This window comes from Narcine bancroftii, chromosome 2, assembly GCF_036971445.1.
Source record: "Narcine bancroftii isolate sNarBan1 chromosome 2, sNarBan1.hap1, whole genome shotgun sequence".
Classification (NCBI taxonomy): domain Eukaryota; kingdom Metazoa; phylum Chordata; class Chondrichthyes; order Torpediniformes; family Narcinidae; genus Narcine; species Narcine bancroftii.
The window spans coordinates 309,048,210-309,070,678 of NC_091470.1; the positions used below are offsets into that span (position 1 = coordinate 309,048,210).

General features: G+C 37.1%; 1 protein-coding gene across 11 annotated transcripts in view; it reads left to right on the forward strand.

The window, feature by feature from the left end:
- The window catches only part of LOC138755501 (nucleolar protein 4-like), a 280,199-nt gene that overhangs the window by 188,635 nt on the left and 69,095 nt on the right, over positions 1–22,469 (forward strand). The gene's annotated exons all lie outside the window — the stretch shown is intronic.

Sequence of the window (22,469 nt, forward strand, 5' to 3'; positions counted from 1 at the left end):
TATTTGCTTTATATTATTATGTTCATTGAAAATGCAAATAGAATTTTCTTCTCAGCTTCAGCTGCTTAATATCTCAGTGAGTTTCTATGATCGTTATATACGTCGAATGAAAAAGGAAGATCCCATGCTAATTTCTGTAGTCCCTGCTGACTGCAGCTTGTATACCCTTATTTGGTTTGGGTGTCTTTAGAAGGTTATTTTGTATTATCCAGTCAATCCACTTCTTCAACCAGCATCATTCCTATATGCTGCTGCTACTGAATGTACAATTGATCCATTCTTATGATGCAGAACTTTCTTACCATTATTGGGAAATAAACAGACTACATATTCCACGCTTAGAATATTGTGTTCAGTTTTGGTTACCTCATTACAGGAACAATGTGAAGCAATGGACAGAGCTTAGAGGAGATTTATTAGGATGTTGCCTGGATTGGAAAATATGTCTTATGAGGCAAGGTTAGCGGAGCTAGAGCTTTTCTCTTTGGAATGAAGAAAGATGAGAGGTGACTTAATAGAGGTCTACAAGATTATGAGAGGCATAGACAGGGTGGACAGCCAGTGTTTTTTTTTTCCAGGGCAGACATAGAAAATACCAGAGGACATCTGTGCAAAGTGAAGGGAGGAAAAGTTTAGGGGAGACATTAGGGGAAAGTGTTTTACATAGAATTGTGGCTGCCTAGAATACATTGCCAGGGGTGGTGGTGGAGGCTGGTACAATAGGGGCATTTAAGAGTCTCTTAGACAGGTATATGGATGAAAGAAAAATTGATGGTTATGAGATAGGAAGGGTTTATTTTTTTTTATATAGATATATATGGGTTGGCACAACATTGTAGGCCAAAGGGCCTGTAATATTCTATGTTTTATTACCTGATTAGATGGTGCTGATTTTTAAGTCAAAACATTTTTTTCTTAATTCATGATTTTTATAAGTAAAGTAAATTTTAAAAAAATTCTGCCCAGATGCTTGGAATTATTGATTAATTCTTGGAAACATGAGCAATACAGGGATTTTGAGAAGATGGAAGCATACATCAGAATAGGTTGTTATATTATCTGTGGTTATCTATCTTTCTAATACAGTACTAGAATAAAACTACTTGTAAAAAGGCATCTCAACAAATTTTGGAAGCTTTCAAGTGGGAAAAGGAAAGCAAAATGTGTATTAATGTGTATTTAAAAAAATATTTGAAGACAGTTTATTAAAGAGAAACATAATAACTGAAAAGTCATGCTTGAAGTAAGAACAAAAACAAGGCTACTTTCAGGTTATTTTGAATCTAGTATAGATAATACATAAATCTCTTCATAATATCAACTAAGGTTGACAGGATCTTTCATGTAACCTTTTCTACATCCAGATTAAAGCAAAGATTAAAATGACACATCTTCTCAAACAAATATACTAGGGCAGTACTAAAAATGTTAAGCAGGCATTCATTTAAAATGAGATTTAAATTTTGTATTTAAGGAGTATACAGGAAGCTGCAGAGTGTGTTTTGAAATGGAACAGCAAAGTAAATTACCAACCCAGCAGTTTATCTGAACTATTATATATCTTTTCCACAAAAGCCTTTCTAAAACTTGGAATAATTTATTCAGCATATTTTTGGGTAATTTCCCATGTTATTGAGAACTTCAAGTTCAGGTATCGAAAGCACTCTGAAGATCTGCAAATTGGCAGAAGAAGCACTTGCTGCCCATCTGTGGAAATTGCAGCTTCCAATAAGCTTCATTAGTCACCCAAGAACCCACAATACTGGAATGGAAGCTAGTTATCCTTGATCCTGAGGGATTGCCTAAAGAGAAAAAGATTAATCATGGATTATGAATGTATTCAACCCAATTTTGAGATTAAGTGACAAGATTTACATGTTGGTAGTATTTGTACCAGACTTCAAAATTATCTGAAAGTATTTTGTTTTGTTGTCATTTTAAGTGTGAATTTTCAGGCATCAGTAAAGTTATTCTCTGATATAGCCAAAAGCCATGCAGGGAAAAATAGAAATATCTAATCTTCATGGAGAAAAATATCAAACTGTGTGATTGCAGATTAAGATTTCAGTAACCTATTGTGTTCATCAGTGTAAGATTTATGATACACTAATTAATAATTTCAATGAAAATCTTAGCAATATTAGAATTTGGGTACTGATTGAGAAATTTTTGCTTTAATTACCTGCAATACATTTTCCCAGTACAAAATATCAGACTAGTCTTATTGAAGTCTGCCATTAAAAAAAAGTCCTAGGAAAAGTCCTGAAGGGTTAAATAGCTTGTTTATAAACTATAATTTGTGAATAGATAACTTCGGTGTACAGAGTGGGACAATTTAAATTTCAAAGTCCTTCTGTGTACACCGAAGTTATCTATTCACAAACTATAGTTTATAAGCAAGCTATTTCAAGACAAGAATAGAGAAGAGCAAACTGATTAAAAAGTGTTCATTTGTTATGATTTAATGTCTTGACCATCAACTGGTATTTTAATTACTCATATCTCTTATTAAATCACTGACTTTGAATGATTATTTATATATTTAATAATCACATCTGCTTGATTGTTATAAATATCATCATTCCGATTGGGAGTCCGCAACATGCTGGTAGGATTCAAGAGTGTGAGAAATGTGATACTGGACAATCTTGACTGACTTCTGCTGTTAATAATTTGCTGCTTGTTGGATAATTTGACACTTCTATGGATATGAAACATCAGAAATAGGAGCAGGAGTGGGCCATCTGGCCTGTCAAGCATGCTCCGCCATTCAATGAGATCATGGCTAATTTCCACCTACCTGTCTTTTCCCCATCTCCATTAATTCCCCTACTATGTAAAAATCTATCCAACGTTGTCTTAAATATATTTACCATGGTATCCTCCACTGCTTCAATTGGCAGCGAATTCCACAGATTCTTCACCCTTGAGGAAAATCATTTCCTTCTCATCTCTGTCCTAAATCTACTACCCTGAATCTTGAAGCTATGTCCTCTAATTCTGGTGTTGCCCACCAATGGAAACAAGTTACCTACCTCTATCTTTTCTCTGCCTTTCATAATTTTATATATTTCTATAAGATTCCCCCTCGTTCTTCTAAATTTGGGAACACCAACATATTTTAAAATATTTAGGATCACTCTTATTTACATCCTTTTATAGTTGGGACAAAGGTAAGCTGTCTGAACTTTTGTTAAATGGTGAATTTTTAAAATAGATTTTGAGTACTTTTGAGAATGTTTTTTACTGCATCTGTATAATTCAAACATTTTGGGGAAATGTTGGAAAGAGATAAAAGAAAAAAAGTATCTTTCTCCCAAACCTTATGGAGGGCACTGTACCTCTATCAGTTCTTCCATCATCCTCCGTTGCTCCAAGGAGAAATGATCAAGTTAATTTGACCTATCCTCATAAAGCAAGCTCTATAATCCAGACAGCATCCTTGTAAATTTCCTTTGCATTGTCTCTTTAGCACCTATGTCCTTTCTGTATTAGGGTGACCAAAATTGAAAAAGTATTCAAAGCGGGTCTAAAAGACTCCTATCTTCTTCAGAACAAGATCTTTTCCAAGTGACTGCAACAGATTTTGATATTTTCCCCATTTGCTGATTATTGTTGCATCAAAGCATTCATATAGGCTGCATGATAATTTAATTTCCATGAGGAATAGTTGGTATTGAGATTTGCTGACATTATTGCTTCCCATTGAGAACAACCATGAATTTCACTTATCTATCTAATAGGTTAGACCTTTTTTATGACAGCATGCTTGGTGTAGTGGTTAGCACAACACCTTTATAGCACCAGCGATTGGGTCAGGGGTTTGAATCCCGTGCTGTCTGTATGGAGTTTGTACATTCCCCCCATGTCTGTGTGGGTTTTCCCAGGGGCTCCAATTTCCTCCCACTGTTTAAAATATACTGGAGGTGTAGGTTAATTGGGTGTAAATGGGGCAACACAGACAAGTGAGCTGAAATGACCTGTTATCGTGCTGTATGTCTAAAGTAAAGTTAAAAAAAAAAGTAAAGTAAAGAAAGTGCAGGTCACAAGAATACCCTGAAGGCAGATGCCACATTTCCAGAAACCACAAGGGTCTTTTTCTCTTCAGGACATTGACAATGCCAGACATTTACAATGGATGGAACAGCCTCAAGGAATTGTTGAAGGAATTCATTGGGTTGAACTGCATCAGTAAGGGATAAAGAATGTTTCAGTGATCAAAGATCAATGTTTTGGGCCAGTTTCCTTCATCAAAACTCTTGATGGTAAAACAGCCCAAAATGTTGACAATTCTTTTTCTCCCACAGATACTGCTTGACCTTCTGAAATTCTCCACCAGATTCCAGCATCTATAGTCTTTTGTGTGTCTCTACTTTCCAGCCCACTTACCCTGGTACATTTTCTAATCATAGCAGGTGAATCATGATGGAGCCAGAATCACATTCATGAACATTAAAAAGTGAAGGAAACTTGAATGCACTACTCTGTTTCCATCAAACCACAGACTATTGAGGAACTCATGCAGGCAGTATCTATGGAGAGAAAGAAACAGTCAATCTGGCTCCATCCATCTGTCTATTCCTCCTCACCTGGATCCACCTATTGCTCACCAGTTCCTGAATCTCTCCTCCTTCTCACTTTTTAATATTGGCTATCTTCCCTTTGCAATCTCAGTCCTGAAACAAGGTCTCAAACTGAAATGTTGACAAAATCGTTCCCTCTACAGATGTTACTTCACCCACTGAGTTTCTCCAGTAGTGTGATCTGCATCTTTTGTATCTCATTGTCTCATTCCATATTCAGACATCAAGCCAATCAAGAGCAAATTCCTTGGTGCATCTGGGGAATATACAGTTAACTTGCAAAAGGCACGCTAAGTAATCTCACCAAGCAACATTTTATATGGTCAACAGCCACAGTAATGTTGGGTATTGCTTTGTAATTTCTCGGTGATTACTTTTGTTGTTTTATGCGGGTCCAAGTTGAAAGAATCAACAGTAATCCAAAACTTTCTGGACAATGTAGGAATCATTTTAAACTAATTTTTATTGTTTTAATTGCAATATGGACGTGTTTCTTACCCTTTATGTTGTTATACCCAGTGAAGCTTTTTGGTATTATACTGTAAAATATTGTTTCCAAAGATTCTATTCATGAGCAATTATGAAACATGTTAGCTGCTGCTAATATATGAATTGTTAGGACAGCTAACCTAAAATATTGAAACATTTTAATAGATGAAAGAGACACGTAGAAATGGAAGCAATTCGAGTCCAGGTAGTTTAAGATATTTCTCCTGGAATAAAGTGTACCAGACATATGCAATAGCACATAATTTTTAGATCCCAGAGGCTTTAAAGGCAAGAGGAGGTGACATGCATAAGGAAGACTAAGGATCTGCAGGGATTTTATCTTGTCAAGAAAACTCTTGGTACTAGGAATGGGCACAGATGGTATAGGGTGCACTGAATGCAGATCAGCCTCTTTATTTCCCTATGGTATTGGCTTCCATTGTTGGTCGATCAAATTTTGAGCCATTTGTAATATAGAGCCCTGAGCTTTGTGGCATATCTTCCTTTGTTAAACAGTGAACAAAAATGTCATCAAGATGTATTGGTTTAGAAGTTCAATTACATGGTGCAACAAATGAATTTAATTTGTCCAGTGGTCATGCAGTTTGCAACATGTACTTCAAGATCGTTTTTGTTTGTGTTCAATAGAAGCCACCAGACACATGCACTTCAACTCTTCAGCATTTTGCTCCAGATTACAGCAACTTATGTCTCTGATGGCAAATATATCATTTGATATCCTGTGCAAAACTAATTTGTGGATCCATGCTCTATGAATGACACAGGCCTTGTGTACAGAAGTTGTGCTTTAAAAATGCTAATTTTTCTCTCTATTTTTCTTTCACTGCAGCAATGTTCAAAGTTCAGATTTATTGTCAGAGTACATACATAAAATATCATGCAACCCTGAGATTTTTTTTCCTGTGGGTCAGGCAGAATTTTTACCAATCAATAATGCAAAACAAAACTATGATCAAGAAAAGATACGAATACAAAAGAGAGAAATGTAAACAAGAAGGAAGAGCAAGCAAACTGCACAATACAGACAATAGATAGTCCATAAAATAAATAATGTGCAAAGTAAGAGTCCTTAAATGAGTCTCTGACTGAGTTTATTATTAGGAGTCTAATTGTCAGCCACAAACGAGCCAGCAGCTGACGTGGACATTTACCCCCTCCATAAATCTTCGTCCGCGAAGCCAAGCCAAAGAATGGTGGAGGGGTAATGTCTGTTCCTGAAACTTGTAGTATGAATCTTTCCTGATGGCAGCATTGAGAACAGGGTATGATCAGAGTGGTGTGGAACCTTGATAATTGCTGCTACTTTCTGATGACAGCTTTCCATGTAGATTTTCTTGATGGTGTAGAGAGTTTTGCCCGTGATGTACTAGGGAGCGTCCACTACCTTTTGCAGGGCTTTCCACTCAGAGGTACTGGTGCCACCATACCAGACTGTGATGCGGCCAGAAAGCACACTTTTCACTACACATCTGAAGAGGTTTGTCAAGGTTTTTGATGTTATACCAACCACCGTAAATACCTGAGAAGTATAGATGATGCTGTGCTTTCTTCACAATGACATTCGTGTGTTGGGTCTAGGAAAGGTCCTCTGAAATAGAGACTCCCAGGAATTTAAATTTGCTCTCCCTTTCGACTTCTGATCCCCCAAAGATTACTGAATTATACACCTCTGGTTTTCCCCTCCTGAAGTCCATAATCAGCTCCTTGGTTTTGATGACATTGAATGCGAGGTTGTTGTTTGTACCACATTCAGCTAAGTTTTCCATTTCCCTTCTGTATGTTGACTTATTACCCCATGTTATACAACTCACTACCATGGTATCATCAGCAAAAATTTGTTGATGGGTTATTGTCATACAGAGTCATGTAGTCATAGATGTAAAGTGAATGGTACAAGGGGCTAAGAATGTTGCTCTGTGGTGCTTCAGCACTGATGGAGATTGTGGAGTAGATGTTCTTACCAATCCTCACTGATTGTGTTCTTGAAGTGAAGAAATCCAGGATCCAATTACACATGGTGTATTGAGGCCGAGGCCTTGGAGTTGCTGTTCAACTGTGATTAACAAATTATCACCACCCTTTCTCAGTCATCTCGATCACCCGTTCTGTCAATCAGTCATGCCGGGTCTTCACCCATTCACAAACAATAATGTTGATCTCTTTAGCCCCTTGTTTTCCTTCAACTCAAAGCTTGTTTGATTTATAACTTTTCTTAGACCTCAAAAAAGATGATTGCCCTGAAATGTTAATTCCATTTATATTTCCATCTTCCATTTTGTGCTGCACTTAAGGCTTGCCAAAACATTCATGGAGACAAACAATCTCCCAAAATGTTTTGGGTACTGCTTCTGACCATGATCAGAGTTCGCTATAGGCCTGGATCTCATTCCCACCATCCAGTTGCTTTTTCAGCCATTCAGTGCTCAATTTGCTAGTCAGCCTGTTGCTAGCTTGCCGTGTTCTTGGTGAAATTATGATGGTGGTCATGGTGAAGGAGATCTGATGAATAGTAAGACTATGATAGAGCAGAAAAGACTTGGAAGGGGTGTGTCTAGAATGTAAAGAAAAATATCTTGATATATTACAAAGGGCCAACGTAGATTAGTAAATAACAATGTTAATTTGTGGTGTTTTCCCATTTAGATATGAGGGTTATCATAAATTGCTGAAGACTGTACAAAATTTTAGTATTATATACACATTTTAATTGTTTGTTTCCAGTTTTACTAATGTGAAAGCTGAAGTCATCATTGAGAGTTTATCAGGTCGAATATTCCATTCTGTAAAAAGGTACATAATTCACTTCATTTACTTGCAAGTGTTGAACTTTCAGATCTCATTCTGTTCCAGGAGAAATTAATAATAAGGATGTTCTGGAGCATATTTGGAACATACTCAAGGTTTTTGATAATTTTATGTATAAACTTAAATATAGCATGGACAAAGCATAATTGACAAAATACCAATTTAGGACAAATAGATTGGAATTTTAGCTTAATTTAGATTAAGATGCTTGGTATATTATATTTTAAAGGCTTTGGGAAATATGACATGGGCAGCTTATTTTAAAATTGTTTTAAACCCCAGTGGCCAACCACTTTAATTCCACATACCCTTCCTATACCGACATGTCTATCCATGACCTTATGCCATGCAAAACCAAAACTACCCACAAATTAGAGGAACAATACCTAACATACAGACTGAGCACTTGCCAATCAAATAGCATTGACATTGACTTCTCCAGTTTCCATTTGACCTCTTCTCCGAGTCTCTCTCTCTTTCAATGTACCTCTGTCACCTTTTCTCCAGGTCCCCATCCCCTTCTCTTCCTTCTCTATTCAGAGAGCTATCCCCTCCTCTATCATTTATCTGCTTTTGTTTTTTGCTTCTACTCTCCCACCTACATTCACATATCACCTCTGGCTCCTCCCCTTGCCCTTTCCTTTCTCTTCTCTCTCCTCTGACCCATCTTCTTATTCAGGCACCCATCTGTGTTTTGCTTTTATCTTGATCAATGGCTCAGGCCGGAAATGTTGGTTACCCTTTATTTCCTGTAGATGTTACATGATCTGCTGAATTTCTCCAGCAATTTTGTATATTGCACGAAAACCCACCATCTGCAGACTTTCTTGTTTAACTTTAAAACTTTTAATATCTTTTGAGGTCCAGCAACTTGGAAATCCTCTACTCATAATACTTTCCTTGATAATCTGAAAGAATGGAGTGTTCAAATACCTTGGTAGTGAATTGATTTACCCTGATCCGGGACATCTACCTCCCTGTGAATTGCACACAATACTCCAAGGGTGGCTTAAACAAAGTTACATAGCTACAACATGATTTCCTTACTCCTATACTCAATGTACTGACCAATGAATGAAAGAATGCCATACAACGTCTTTACCGCCCTAAGTACTTTTGTGGGGGCTATAGACATAGACCTCCAAATCCCTGTGTACATTAATGCTTTTAGAGATCTGTCATTAACTAAATGATTTCTTCAAATCCCTGTGTACATCAATGCTTTTAGAGATCTGCCATTAACTAAATAATTTCTTCTTGGATTTGACCTTCCAAAGTGCCACACATCACAATTGTCCGGTTTAAACTCCATCTGCGATTTCTCTGCAAATATTTGTAACTAATCTATATCTTGTTGAATTCTTCATTAGTTCCATAGTGTGTAATTCCACCAGTCTTGGTGTCATCTGAAAACTCATGTACTTTTTCGTGCATGTTATTTATAGACAGTGTCCTCCATAATGTTTGGGACAAATAAACGTTTTTTCTTTTATTTGCCCCTGTGGTCCACAGTTTTAAATTTATAATCAAACAATTCACATGTAATTACACATTCCTGACTTTATTAAAGGTTATTTGTATACATTTTGGTTTGACCATATAGAAATTGCAGCATTTTGTACAATAGTCCCCTCATTTCAGGGCATCATAATGTTTGGGACATTTGCCTTCACAGGTGTTTGTGAGTACTCAGATATTTTATATGGCTTCATTGGCCCATGTATATGAGAGCTAGGCTTGCTTCTAATCTTTTGATCACCTTTAGAGTCTGTAGTTGCCATTTTTCAGCATGAGGACAAGGGACTTTCACTTCTTGTGCCAATGAAAGTCAAAGAAGCCATTATGAGGCTGAAAAACAAGAATAAAACTGTAAAAGATCACCCAAATCTTAGGATTACCAAATTCTACAGTTTGGAACATTATTAAGAAGGAAAAGAGTACTGGTGAGTTCAGTAATCACAAAGGGACTGATATTGCAAGAAAGACTTCTACTGCTGATGACAGAAGAATTCTCAAAATGATGAAGAAAAAAATCCCCAAACGTATGTTTGACAAATCACAAACACTCTTCAGGAGGTAGGTGTGGACATTTCAATGACTACTATCCATAGAAGACTCCATGAACAGAAATACAGAGGCTACACTGTAAGAAGCAAACCATAGCAAAAGTGGAATGCTTTGGATCTTGGGCAGTTCCTTTACACCTCCACATTTTGCTTTTGCCATCACCCTGATATAGGTTAATCTTGGTCTCAACTGTCCACAAGACCTTTTTCCAGAATTTTGAAGGCTCTTTTATATACTTATTGGCAAACTGCAATCTTTGGCTAACTGGTAGTTTGCATCTTGCACTGTATCCTCTGTATTTCTGCTCATGAAGTCTTTTGCAGACAGTAAGTAATTGACATATCAATAACTGCCTCCTGAAGAGTGCTTTTGATCTGTTGAACATAAGTTTGGGTATTTTGGGGTATTTTTCTTCAACATTATGAAAGTTCCTTTGCAATTACTGGAGCTCATCAGTACACTCTTCATAATGATGTTCCAAACTGTTGATTTTGGTAATCCTAAGGTTTAGACAATGCCTCATATAGTTTTATTCTTGTTTTCAGCCTCATAATGGGTTCATTAACTTTTATTGACACAACTGTGGTCCTCATGTTGAAAAATGGCAACTGCAGACTCCAAAGTTCAGGCCTCAAAAAGGCTCCTTTTATTTATGTGGAGTATAATTTCCTGAGATAATCATTTCTAAATACTGTACCAATACTATTACCATGCATTTTTTTATTTAAAGTTTTCTTATATTTCAGATGCTTTAATCTCATGTTTGTCTTGAGCTGTAATTTGTTCTCAGGAATATGTTTGGTAGTTTTTCTTCATAAATTCCTGGTTTCCCTTTGTGCACATTTTTTAAAGTGATCTGTTCCTAAATCTGCTTGATGAAATATGTAGTTTCTGAATCTACAAGATTCCAAGAACAGACAACTAACTACAACTTTCATTGGGGAAGAAGATAATAGTGACACAAATCATTATTATTTTGCATATGTAGTGAGTGCCATTGTTTGTCACTGAATGCTAAGTTCAAGGCACTGCCTAGTGATCCTCAATGTTTTGCAATATAAATAGTTAATTTGCTTCTCAAAAGTAGAAGTAATATTTTCTGTACATCTGCGTACATTTGAACTATGATATGATATAGCAGATGATTGTTTGGGTCATAAAATGTTTCCCTAAAATCAGTGCATTGCTGAAAATTTTGACCTGTGCTACTAAGCTTTTGGATTATATACATTCATAGATCTTAGATTTTAATGAAATTGATATTTTTTCTTCATACAGTTCATGCAATTGCTGCCAGTCCAGTTGAAAAAATTTGCTATTTTGGTTTATATTCTACTTATGCACTTAATTTTGTTTCAAGGACTTTTAGTCTAACAGTCATTTGGCTGCTTCAGTAAAAACATTTTGTAAAATGGGATTTACAATATCATGATTTAAAGAAAGTGTGTTTGGGTTCTGAGTTTCACATTTTTTGTAATATTTTATTTATCAATTTAATGTATTTAACGATCAACAATCATACCAAATGTAAAACAACAAGAAAATCCTTCCATCCACCCACTCCCCTCTATATAAGTCCTAATAAACAGAGAAAGAACAAAAAGAAAGATCATCCCATTATCAGTACATACAATAAAACATATGGCAACACTGTGGGGTTGTGAGCAGTGCAAGAAACACAGCCACCAAGTTGAGGATCGTTAACGACTGTTTTTATTCAAATTCAACATGCCCCTTTAAGGGCAGCATGAGCTCAGTCACCTGGTGCATTGTGACATCATAATCACTGCCCAAGGTGCGCGCTGGAAGGGATGCTGGAGTCAGAGAGAAACCTCTGATGACGCCATTTCCCCATGGCTGCCGCACCACGTGGCGATACAAGCGGGGCCGGTTCGCCATGAGGATGTGCACCGCCACAACACAATAATACCACAGTGTTAAAATCTTTACAGAGGTCTATTGTCTGGCTAGGAGCAAACATAATTCTATACTAGCACCAGTGAGGTACCTATATGCCCTAAATAAGGCTGCAAAATTAGGAAGATGTTATAACCCTTCCTGAGATTGTATGTAACCTTTTCAAGTGGGATGCAAATATTCATCTCTGAAGACCATTTATCCATGAGTAGATGAGAGTCAGACTTCCATGTTACTGCAATACATTTCCTAGCCACACATAATGCAATTTCTGTGAATTTAATTTGAGAATTAGTTAGTAATCTACCAACCATGGTAAAGATCCCCGAAAGACAAAGTTCTGGGTCTATTAGTATCACAGACGTCATCCCAGAAGGGCCTCACCTTCGTGCAAAGCCAGGTAGAATGTAAAAAGGAACCAACCTCCACACCATACCTCAAACACATATCTGATAATTCAGGTTTATATTGATGTAATTTCAATGGGGTGAAGTACAGTTGACGGAGAAATTATTATGGACTAATCTATACCTGGCATTGATAGCAGCTATCAAACTTCCCTGACACAGATCTGACCAGAGTTTTTCATCAATTGTTGTGTCTAGGTCTGACACCCATCTCAACCTAGACTTATCCAAACCTGGCTTTAGGCTTTTACTCATCAATAAAAAGAATATTTTAGAAATAAACTTGTATACATTTCCTTTATGGAATAGTTTCTCCTTTTCAGAGAGTCTCGGTAGAGTCATTTCAGGGTCCAAATTGGACCTAAGGAAGGATCGCAACTGAAGGTAACAAAAAAATGTCTTATTGGACAAGTCATACTTTTTCCGCTGTTCAAATGACATGAAAAGTCTTTTTTTCATAACAATCCTCCAGACAAGGCTTCCAAAATGTTATTGTTCAGTGTTAAGGGTTTCAGTTCACTTTGTCTTAAAGGTGTCTTCAGTGACAATCCTCATTTCAGTCCAGAGCCTTCACAGATCTCACCCCATATTTTAACCAGGTGTTTTAAAATGGGTTGTCTGATCTGCTGGCTATTATTCTGGAATTCCATTTATACATGAAATCATTATACACCTTCTCTTTCAGAGAGTGCAATCCAATTTGTACCAGGAGGGGGTATCATCCCTCTGAAAAAAATCTCATTTGGGGCTCCAGATAATACTTTTTGAAACCAGGCAACTGGATGCCTCCTAATCTGTAATCCCATGTTAACTTTTCCATGGATATTCTAGGTACCTTACAATTCAAATAAATTGCCCAACATGCTTATTAAGGGTTTTAAAAAGGTTTGAGGCAATGGAATTGGCAAAGTCTGTAAAAAGTACTGCAATCTTGGCAATATATTCATCTTTACACAGTTGACCCTGCCAATTAGAGTGATGGAAAAATTCATCCACCTACTCAAGTCTTGTTCAATTTCACTAAGTAGTGGGAGGTAATTGAGTTTGAATAAATTCTGGAGATCATCATTCACTATTATTCCAAGGTACCTGATGCCACCCTAGGGCCATTTGAATGGACTTGTTTGCTGATACTTAGCATGATAAAAATTTGTTAGTGAGATGATTTCACTTTTTCCCCAGTTCACCTTGTATTCTGAAACTTTGCCATAAGTGTTAATAGAATCTGTAATTTAATGAAGGAATTGATCAGATCTGTTAAATATAGGATTACATCGTCTGCCATAAAATCAATTTTGTGGCTTATCTGACCCACCATAAAACCCTTTATCTCTGGGTCTTAATCACCTATGCCAAAATCAAAATAAAAACTCTCTGATCTGCATTTATTAATTTCAGCATGTATTGGCCAAGCCTGTTAGCCAAGGCGTTAGAAATCATTTGGTAATCTGAGTTTAGTGATGGGTTGAAATGAGGAGCTTTTCAATGGGTCTCTGATCTTTTTGTGAATCACAGTAATTACGGGAAAATTTGAGTTTTAGGTGTGAAGTTAATTACACCCGTGATGAGTGTATAAGTAGATTCTTAAATTCTCTATAAAATTCTGGCAGGAAACCGACCTCCTCTGGTGATTTATTGGACTGTAGTGAGCACAATGCTTTTTTTTTTTCAATTTATTTTGAAGTAAAGGGAAGGTCCAAATTTACTTGATCTTCTTAATTAAGAGTGGATTAAAAAAAATCATCAATCTTAGTCAGGTCTTCTGGGGACTCTATATATAGGTTTCTATAAAACTGTTTAAATGTATCATTGATTTTTGTTGGATTATGTGAAACTGAGCCCATTTCAGTCTGTATTGAATTTATTGTTCTCAAACTCTCCTCCACCCTCAATTGTCATAACAAGACTTTATGTGCTTTTTCTCCCAGTTCATAATATCTTTGTTTAGTTCATAGGATTTTTTTTTCAATTTTATAAGTGTGCAGTGTATTATACTTGAGTTTTTTGTTAACAAGCACTTTATATGTTTCTTTGGAGATGGACTGTTGAAACTCCTTTTCCAATTGCAGAATTTCTGTTTCCAGTTTTTCTATGTCTACCACGTATTTCTTCTTAATACCTTTTGTATATGAAATTATCTAATGTGTCTCATAGAATAAAGCTTTTGGGAGCAGGGGGTAGTTTATATCACAGAACAGCTTTATCTGATCTCTAATAAATTTGCAAAGTTCTGTTTTTTGGAGTAGGGTAGGATTCAGATGCCATCTATATGTTGGTTGTTTTTTTTCTGACATCACAATAGGGAGGGTCAGAGGCAAATGATCTGACAAAATTCTAGATAGGTATTCAGATTCTAATGTTCTGTGGATTAACTGTGTTGATAACAAAAAGGGGTCAATCCTAGAATGGGAGTCGTGAGGTGCAGAATAAAAGGAGAATAATTCGAGAGTGCACAGATTTAGTTTTAGCCATTTTTATTTTGAATACTGTTTGCGTTGATTTAATTTTTAAAAAATTTTTTAATTTTTAATTTTTGAGACAGCCTCTGTAATATAAATAGAAAAATATGCTCAAAATTGAAAATTCACATAATCTTACAATACAAAATATGGCTACTAGCTCATTAAGTGTCTACTAGCTTTAGACATTTCTCCTGTTCTCTGTCATCTCACTCTCTTTACACTTTTGAAAGTTATAATTGACTCTATTCTTATTTCCTTCATAGGTGGTGGGTTCCAAATAACCACTCTGCATATAAAAGCTTTAAATATATCCTCCTTTGGCTATTTCCCAACATTTTATATAAATGTCTCTCTCATCCTAAAACCATCTTCTAATGGAACTCAGATGAAACTTTTTTGATCTTTTACACTTTTGTTTGATTTCATTGCACCCTATTTTACCCTATTTACTACAGCATAGAAACAAGCTCTTTGGCCATTTAGTCTGTGCTGAATTATTCTGCTGAGTCCCATTGACCTGCACCTGGACCATAGCCCTACATATCCCTCCCATCCATGTACCTATCCAATTTTTCTTAAATGTAAATATCAAGCCCACATTCACCACTTCATCTGGCAGCTCGATCCACACTCTCTGCATGAAGTAAAAATACATAGTGCTGGAGAAACTCAGCAGGTCAATATGTCCTTTATATAGCAAAGGTAAAAATAAATAACTGACGTTTCAGGCTTGAACATTTTATCAAGGTATGGAAAAATGTTGGCAGGTGACCAAATAAACGAGGGGTTGCAAAGGCAGGAGGTAGTAGGTGGAGCACAAAGAGAGGAGACAGCAGCAAACAAGGGGAGGAGGGATGGCTGGGTGAAGAGAGAAGGAAGAGTGGAAGGAGAGCTGGAAAGGGGATGGGAAGGGAGAGGAGGGGAGTGAAGAGCAGAGCAGGTTAGCAGAAACTGAAAAAGTCAATGTTAATGCCATCTGACTGGAGAGTGCCCAGGTGGAAAATCAGGTGTTGTTCCTCCAATTTGTGGTTTTGATGGGATAGTACATAACACCATGGATCGACAGGTGAGTGTGGAAATGTGACATAGAACTGAAATGGTTGACTAAAGGGATGTCTCTATCACTGGTGTGGATGGAGTAAAGGTGCTCAACAAAGCGATCTCCCAGTCTCTCCAATGTAGAAAAGACCACAAAGGGAACACCAGATGCAGTAAATCAATCCTGCATGAAGATGTTCCCTTTAAATATTTCACCTTTCTCTCTGAACCCATGTCCTCTAGTCTTTGTCTCAGGTAACCTCAGTGGAAAAAACCTGCTTGCATTTATTTTTTTATATACCCCGCATAATTTTGTATGCCAATCAAGTCTTCCCTTATTTTCTGATTTTCTATGGAAAATCTTTTTAACCTTTCCCTGTAACTCAGCTCCTGAACTCTCAGCAATATCCTTATAAATTTCTGCACTCTTTCAAGCTTAATATCTTTCCAAAAGGTAGATGACCAATACTGCTTACAATACTCCAAATTTGGCATCATCAATGTCTAAAACAGCCTCACCATAACATCCCAACTCCTATACTCAATACTTTAATTTATAAGGCGAACATGCCAAAAGTTCTCCATATGACACTGGTGTCACCACTTTTAGGGAATGATGCATCTGTATTTCCAGATCCCTCTGATCCACTGCACTTCTCAATACCTTACTGTTTTCTGTGTATGCCCTGTTAGTCTTCCCAAAGTGCCACACCTCACAATGAGAATGATAACAAATTCTTTATTCTATGCACTGTAGGCAAGAAATATTCAGATATTTAGAATCTAGGATGTTGAGGAAAGAATTACAAGATTGTAGTTAGTTACCACATTTGAACATTTGGTTGTCATATAAGAACAACTCAACTAGCACCAAACCCTACCCTATCATTCGGGCCTTGCAACTTCTTTCTCCAGATACTTACCAGGCTTCTCAATGAACACTATAATGAAACCTACCCCTGCCTATACATTTCTAATCACAAGCTTTTAAAAACATTTTTCTTTGCATAATTTTTTTGTACTTTTCAGAGTCATTTTCATTTTGGGTCCCATCAGTTCTTCATTCATCCATCAATAGGAACAGTTTCTCTATTTATCTTGATGATACACTTCATGATTTTAAATACTTCCATCCAATATCCTTGTAATCCAAGGAATATAGTTGTGTTGCTGCCTTATAGCAACAGAGACCTGCATTCAATCTTGACCCCACGTTCAGTGTATGTGGAGGTCGCAGATTCTCCTTGTGATCACTAGGGTTTCCTCTGGGTGTTCTAGTTTTCTCCCACATCCGAAAGACCTGTTGATTCATAAGTTGTAAATTATCCTAACGCTAAAGCAAGTGGGAGGATCTGGCAGAGAATTTCAGAGAAAGTGGCGAGAATTTAAAAAAAAATGATAATTGTAAATGATGGTCGGTGTGGGTCTCACTTTTAGTAAGGGCATTTGCTGTGGGCTGCAATTGAATCCAATCCATTTCTGTGAGTGAATAAAATGAAAGATCTTATTCCTATTACACGTTTTGTAAAATTGAATTGAAAATTTTAAATAGATTTAAATTGTGCCACCATGCTGCATGAAGTGGAAAACCTTCTTTGAACAATAAAAGGCTTAACAAAAAAGTAGTCAACAGGCCTTATGATTTTTTTTTGTGACCTTTAGTTGTGCTAAAAATTTAATATGAGGTTCAGAGGAATCCACGGATTGGAGTCTGGCCATGAATCCATCCAAGGTGAATTTATTTTGCTTTACTTTGTATGCAATCTAGGAAAATCAACCCCTTCTCAAGTACAGGAAGTAATGCAATAAACAAAACAAAATTGCAGAGTGTTGTGTTACAATAAAAAGTGTAAGGTATAGGATAAAGATTACTAGAATAAAGTGTGGGATATAAAGAAAAGTACAGATACAATAGTGTAAGGGTATATTTTAACAATGAGAGGTCCATTTAGGAAAAAAGAAATTGACCATGAATCTGGAGATTGGTGTTTTGAAGCTTGTCTATCTCCTTCCCAATTGAAGGGGGGGGGGGTAAACAAGAGAGTATGACAGGATGGGATGGGTCTTTTGGCATGCTGGAAGATTTATCAAAACAGTGAGAGATATAGACAGAATCAATTGAGGCAAGGTTGGTTTGCTTGATGGGTTAAGCTGTATTCCCAATTCTCTGCAATTCCTTGTGGCCTTGGCAGAGCAGTTCCCATACCAAACTGTGGTGCATTTGAACAGGATATTTCCAATGATCCATCTGTAAAACTGGTAATAGATCTCAGGGACATTCCAAATTTGCTCAGGTTTCTGAGGAAGTAGTCATTTAAAAGCTATCTTGGTCATAACACTGACATAGTTGGACCAAGACAGGTTGTTGATGATATTTACTCCCAAGAATTTGAACCTCACCATTACCTCCACCTCAACATGGATAATACATAGAGGAACATCTGACAAACTCCATCCTGTTTCCTGAGGTCACTAACCAGCTCCTTCATTTTAGTGACATTGAAGGAAAGATTTCTGATAATGAAACTCTTTTCTTATCTGCATTGTTTCTGGGTCTTCTTTACCGGCCTGAACAGATTTCTCACTAACTCTTAGCTGGCAAGCTTTTTTGAGTCAGAAAGCTTTGAAGTCTTGAGCTCGACATGCTTCTCCCTAGTTTTGCCTCTGATAAATTAATTAAATCATAAAGATGGGATCGGTACTCCATGAAACTTAGTTCTGCTTAATTTTGTAGTTTCTTGGCCTGAGAGCCTTCTTATTTAAATAATTCACTTAAAATTGTAGGTTTTTTTCCTGTTTGACATCTTTAAATGGACAGTTAGATGAATAATAAAACAGTCTGGCAAGATATTTATCATCATAAAGCAAAAGACTATAGATTCTGGAACTGAAATGAAAACAAGAAATGGTGGAGATACTTGGCAGGTCAGACAGCTCCTGTGGTGAGAGGTCGACTTAATGGAAAGTCATAAATCTAAAACATTGATATTTGTCACAAAATGATTCACTGGGACAAACTGATGCACTGAACCACATATAAAAGTATCTTTATAGTGAATCTTCTGACGTACATAAATGGTTGTGAAACATCCTGAGAAGGTGAAAACTTCCATACAGATATGTTTTCTCTATAATCAAACAAAAACTAATCTTTTGATAAAATTAATGACATATGAATCATAAATAGCACAGATTTGAACAGTACAACACAGAACAGACTGTTGGGCCCACAATGTTTGCCGATCTATATAAATCTACTCCATGATTAATCTATCCAATCATATTAACTATGGATGCTGAGTCCCCTGCTGAGTTTCTCCAACACTTTTGTGTTCTTCACTAGACCTTAGCAACTGCAAATTTTCTTGTTTACCTCCACAATAAATTTAACTTTTTTGTCTTCACAGTCCATAATTCCCCATTTTTCTGGCATCCATGTTCCTCCCTTAGACTCTTTTCAATGCTCCAATATCAGCCTCACCCACTACCCCTGGCCATGCATTTCAGGTACCCACCACTCTCTATGTAAAATGTTCATTGAGGAGGACCAGCATGTACCTGTGATGTTAAATTAGACAACATGTAAATTGTGTGGCCTGTGGATACACAACAACATTTATGGACTCCACTATTTGAGACTGCTCAAGGAAGCTGAAATTTAGCAGGCAAGCAAGGAGAGAACAATAACATCTCCTTTAGTTTTCTATGCCAATTACGAATTCAAATAGATTTTATTTGGTTAATGCTCATTGAATCATACAAGCCCCTCTCTCTGGGAACTGTCACAGTACTTTATTTTGACATTGATCAGTTTCAATTCATGAAGATTCTTGCCACCTTAGGAAGCTATGGAAAATAAATGGTGGCCCAGACTTTATAGTTTAAAATTGTAAAAGCTCTAAAATTTAATTTTAGAGCTTAAAATAGGAACTCCTAAACAATCCTGATGTGAAACAAATATTTAAAAAAATGTAGAAGAACACAGCAGTTAGAAATGAAACTCAACTCTCTTCCCCTTTTCCTGCTTTTTATTTGTTTTATTTAGACAAACAGCATGGTAATAGGCTATTTCGGCCCACGAGTCCATGCCGCTCATTTTAACACCAATTAACCTTCACCCCCCCCACCGCCCCCGGTATAATTTTGAACAGTGGGAGGAAACTGGAGCCCCCAGAGAAAAGGAATGCAGACACGGGGAAAATGTACAAACTCCTTACAGATAATGCGGAGTTCAAACCCCGATCCGATCCCGACCTCTGGCGATGTAAAGGCATTGCGCTAACTGCTACGTCAACTGTACATGGTTCGTCATTTCCCATTTCCTGTCAGTTTATGGAGGTTTTTGTTTAATTTTACCTCAGTAAAACAAGTGTAGTTAATGTTTTTCATCCATTATATAATAATTAAATATCATGAGTGTGGGTGGTAGAGTCCTGCTCTTTTATGCCTTTGTACTTTGTTTCTGTTTGTGCCATTTAATCTGCTTCTACTATGTGATTCATTCATATGAGTGATGGCCGGCGGCTATAGGGTATCACTGACTGCTGACTGGAAGGACTATGGGGTGAGATTTCTACATCTATAATATGGTAGACTGCCCTCTTTGATCCCTTCCATACTATGAATTATTTAGGGCGAGATATCATTATCAGTCCCAATACTTCTCTTCCTAAACAGTGTAAAAATTTTTAGCATATTGTTAGTAAATTTACCTCACTATTTTACCAAACTCATTCTTCTACACAGTTTCTCAATTAGAATCTGTCGCAACAGCACAAGTTCTAGTTCCTGTTTAAATGTCATCTAATTGCAGTGTGCAGTTAATTATGATGATAATTGCTTCTTCCACTTCAATAGCTGTCCTGCTGTGGATTTAAAGTCACTTTTTGACCCATCTATATAAAACGGACAATCATATGTTCAGCAGCTTGCTTTCTAATGCTTAATAGCTCAAGATAACATTCAGTTAACCCTTCACTAACTTCCCAGAGAATACTCCCAAGCTAATATTAACTCGATCCTACCATGTAAGCTGGGAGGTGTATTAGGGATATGATTAGGCCTGCTTTTTACTCATGCCATGAAGAAGGGATTAGGTCTGAAATGTTGGTTAGTTATTTTTAACTCCTAAGGATGCTGCAAGACCTGTTGAGTTTCTCCAGCACTCTGTGTTTTTCAGTCAACATTTCAGGTCTAGATGTTTTACCAAGAATAGAGAGAAGGGAGGGATATTACATATCCCAAGGGGCAAAGAAGATGGGGGAAGGACCCAGAAGGAATCAGAAGGTATGAAAGTTGAAGAGACAAGTAGAGGGAAAACCAATTATGAAAGGGGAAGAGTGCATTTTTTTCAGGATCAAGATGGAAACAGTAGAATAAGATGGGGTTGGAGATTACCTAAAATGAGAAAATTCAATGTTTATGGCATTAGGTTTAAGGCTGTCCAGGGGGAATATGATGCATGATTCCTCAAGGTCATTTTTAGCATCACCCTGAGTTAAAATGGTTGATTGGGCAAACAAATTTCATAAGGTGTTATGCAAAGAACTGAAAAGTCAACAATTATGAATGAATTAAAATCAACCAGAAAGCCAATAAATTGAATGAATTCCATTTTCTGCTGGACCTATTTAGTGTCTCATATATGTGTCAACAGCATGGTTGGGGGAGGAGTGTGCTATTATTTGTACTCATGAAGTGAATTGTGTTTACAAAGGCAGTTTGGCAGTGCCCATCCCAGTGGGACATTGGAAAATTAGAGCAACACTATTCATGTACATAATGAGAAGAGGAACCCCAGGAAAATCAGAACAAAGTTTAATTTTTTTTGTGATCTCAGTTGGTTTGTTAGCATTCTTTCTTAAATTTCATTATTATCTCTGGGATTAATTACCTTTAGTTGAATAGCCTTTTGTGTTGCACTGCTAGTCAAATGTCACCCAAAGTAAGTACTCTTAAGGCTTCTTGTGGATGTGCTATACAGAATTCTTGGGATACCACAGGATCTCACTGTCATTGGAAAGTTCTCACCCATTTGCTGGCACTGCTAAAGCTCCTCATTCTCCTTTCTAACTAAGGTATCATACAACAACACAGTTATGAAATTTGATTCTGCTTCTTATCCTCAATTCTCTGGACTCAGCTCTTCAGCCCAAATGTTTCTACCTACATCGCGTGGACCGAATGACATCCTTCGGTAAATGCTCTTTGGTTCACTCCTTATAGTGCTCAGACGTGGCAATCCTGTCATCTGAAACATCTGGTGCTGAAGTACCACCGCTTCTACTTCCCAAGGGAATTCACTTCTATTGCCCCGACTGCAGTCCACATCCCTCCACAGGCAGAGATTAAGCTGGCATTGGAGGATCAACACACCGTGATCACCAAACATCCTATGGAGTATCCTGATGCCTTCTCATTCATTAGCTAGGACTTCAATTAGGCTATCTTATGGAAGGCACTCCTAAACTATCACCAGAACATCTGCTACACCATCATCAAGGATACCTGCTGCTCCATTCTAGAACATTGGACCACCTGTCCATGCTTCCCCTTCTTGCATACAGGAGAAGCTGAAGAGCTCTGCACTAGTAGTAAAGAATGGGGAGATTGAAGAGTGGGCTTGTGACTGGAGTCAGTAGCCTTGGCCATGTTCAAGGACTAAGTGAAACATCTGAATA